This window comes from Cynara cardunculus (assembly GCF_001531365.2).
Source record: "Cynara cardunculus var. scolymus isolate 2C chromosome LG 12, CcrdV1, whole genome shotgun sequence".
Classification (NCBI taxonomy): Eukaryota; Viridiplantae; Streptophyta; class Magnoliopsida; order Asterales; family Asteraceae; genus Cynara; species Cynara cardunculus.
The window spans coordinates 36531735-36535349 of record NC_037539.1 but is presented as its reverse complement, the minus strand read 5'-3'; positions in this window follow the sequence as shown (position 1 = coordinate 36535349).

The following is a 3615-nucleotide window of genomic DNA, read 5'->3' as shown; positions in this document are numbered from 1 at the left end:
TGTTTGATCCTCCATGATATAATTTGAAAAGTTTGTGGTTTTGATGCTTTAACCCGTATGCATGAAGGTTAATTGCTTTGTGTTGTCAAGTACAAAGTTTTGAGGTTCCTATCTTTAAATGCTAGTGAGTATACACTGAAGGTCGAACGAGAACCTTGAGGTGGCACTCAACTAGAATGAATAGACCCTAAGATTTGGTATCCTTGAGGTGACGTTCGGTAAGGAATGTGCACTAAAGGTACTGTAACCTTGAGGTGACGCTTGATAGAGAGTGTGCACTAAATGTACTGTAACCTTGAGGTGACGCCTGGTAGGGGGCATGCATTAAAGGTATTGTGGACTTGAGGTGATGCCTGGGAATAGTGTGCACTAAAGTCGAGGAATCTAAGGTGAAATGCGATAACATTGATATGTGGCATACTTTTGTGTTCCCTCCATAATCAATGGAAACAAGTATCTACCGTCAATGAAATGTGTTGTTTTAGGTATTGAGTTTACATATGTCTTTGGTGCTTTTGTATATAGAGTCTTATCCATAATTTTGGTGTTTTGAGTAATAGAGTTTTATCTTTGTTTTTCGATATTTGACTATTGAGCTTTACTCACATTTTGTGTGAGCATTGGGTCTCGGTTTCATGTTAAGATGGGTGCTTTGGTTACTCAGTTTTCATCACGAAAATGATGGGTTTTGAGAAAGATGTTGATTTTATATTAAATGCATTCCACTTGGGAAATTTTGATTTAAGTAACATTCTTTCAATTTTACCTATTTATATCAAAAATTAAAACTGCTTGAACTCGCTAGGCGTTAAGCCTAACACTTTTTCTTGTCGACATGTGCATCAAGCCCTTATTGGGCAATGGTACTAGCAACACTATGAAAAGTTGAGTGCTAGCTAGAGGCACGTGAATGATTTAGCTTTTTTGGGATGTCTTTTGTACTTGGAGATAGCGACTGTTGTTGGGTTTTAGTAACACAAATCTCTAACCTAGACTTGTGAAAGGTTGGTTTGTAAATTGTTGATGTTAAATCTTATATTGTCATTTTAGGTAATCAAGTGTTGACCTTGAGAAATGAATTTTATCCTTCAATTTATGCGTTTTAGAATTTTTAAACTAGTCACTTTTTTGCAGAATTTGGGGTATTACATGTAGCGTCAAAAAGATAATACAGGCGGAAAAAGCAGGAGAAAGGGAAGAAGAGGGAGAGACAAACACTGAAAATGTACTGAAAACAGATGAGTATTTTGGGACAGTACTTATAAAGCGTATTCTTGGAAAGATGTAAACATTAAACATGTTCATGAGATATAGTAAGGAGTCGTTTACCAAACGCTTACTCGGGTAAGCGCTTAACAAGTAACATTACCTCACCGCATGAATATGGTAAAGACCAAGAATATTACCCGATAAGAGCGAGACAAGGACCAAAAGTCTTACCTCATAAGTAAGGTCGACGACTCTTATTTAGCACTTACTGAGTAAATTGTTGCATATGATGTCGTTTTGGTGGACTAAAATCTTACCTGATAAATAAATAATAATGTTAAAATTTACCGATAAACATTTACCGAATAAATATTTGGTAAACGGCCCCTAACTCATTAATCATTGGAACACAAATTCTCCAATGTTAATAGTACTATAAAAATCAATGACTTCAAGGTTACAAGTGTTAAGTAATACGCTACCATATGATAATAATACTACCAAATTACATTTTTCGTCCTCTGCTTTGGTGATTTTAATGGGTTGGGTCTTTAAAGTGAATTTTTAACAAAATGGGTCCTTTTTGTTTGGTTTTTCAACAGATTAGAACTCTTCTGTTAACGGTTGTTAGTTTGCCCGTTAAGTGACTCCATGTCCCTTCACTTGAACGATACTAGAAGGATACTCGCACAATGCAGCGAGATACATTTCGATTTTAATATTTTGTTTTATTCTTTCTCTCCGTTGATATAATACGGTTTTATATGGTTTTGAGAAAGCAATAATGTTTTTATTTTTGAATAAAATATAAATTTGAAGAATCTTGAAACTTTGAAAAAAAAATATCGATATTAGTATTAAATTAACTATTTAAAATTTCTTATTTTTCGTATGATTTTTCTAATTCAATTTTTTTATTATGATTTAATTTATGTTTAATAATGAAGTAATTTATTTTTATTAATAATATAATTCTTTATAAAGATAATAATTAAGTATTTTCTTAGAAGTCAAATATTTATCCTAGTTACATTTCAGAGTTTTTATATTTAAAATAAGATGTTTATCTTGAATTTGATTATGTTTATCTACAATTAGTTACACAAATTAAAAAATTGAGCTTTAATAAATTGTACTTATATACAATTACTTGTAATCTTGAATTTTAAGTAATATGCATTAATAAGCAGTACTTCATGCATAAAAAATATTTTTTAAGAGTTTTTATCAAATGCTTTATAATATAGTATAGAGGGACAATCCCGAACTACCATCAAACACAAGAACAATATCAAACAATCTAACTCAAACACAAAGACAATATCTCAAGAACGTCAAAAAATAAACAACAAATTTGTACGAATTCATTTTAAGCATTCATAAAAACAAAACTCTGAAACATTGTGTAACTGTATCTTTACATTTAGATCTTGATAAAATCTTGATCAAAGAACAAGGAAGAAGCTTCCGGAAAGAAATGAAACACAGATATTATATCAAACCCATAAATAAAATCAAACCTTAATCTCTTTCTTCCTATTCATACTTGTAGCCGTAGTCACAATCCCTTTTCCATCTGCCATGTGCTCCCTTTAAACAACCATTTTACTGTCGTTCCAATGGAGCAAATGGAAACACACAAACGCGTGGAGCAATAGAAAGTACCAGCACCATCGTAATCTAGAAAACGCAAGAAGTAGCGAAACCACCAAACTCTGACAAAGCATCTTAGATGGATTGGATGACGAGATATATGTATCTTGCTGGACAAAGAGCATCTGATACATGAGTTGAAAGATCTTCTGCGTTAGAAGGATTGTGAAGCAACGGTGTATGCAACATCATGAACCCGGACGACGAGCTACATGTCTTACTATAAAGAAGTGACGTAATGATTATGGCTTAGCAGCTTTGAGAGCTTCATTTAGGTTGAGAAATCTGCGATGAGGGTTGAGTTGATAGGGTTTAAATGTTAGGATTTGTACTCAGTTTTTGGTTTTGATTTTGAGTTTTGGGCTTTGATTTGGATTCGAATTTTTTGTTTCGTTTTTTATCCTTCATATGAAAATGATAAAAAAAAAACAAACAAATACTTAAAAAGTTAAAGAAACGGGCAAAAATTGACGAAAATACCCCTCATCTGAGGGGCATGCGCAAGGTCTAACAAAGGAAAACTAGACGATATCAATGTTAAGGATCTCAACCATTAAGAAAACAAACCAGTAGGACTTGTTTTGTTAAAAATTCACTATAAAGATCCAATCTGTTAAAATCACAAAACCATATAGACTAAACTTGTAATTTCCAATTTTATATATATATATATATATATATATATATATATATATATATATATATATATTATTACTATTTGATGATGATGTTGGATTATAGAAGTGTTGACTG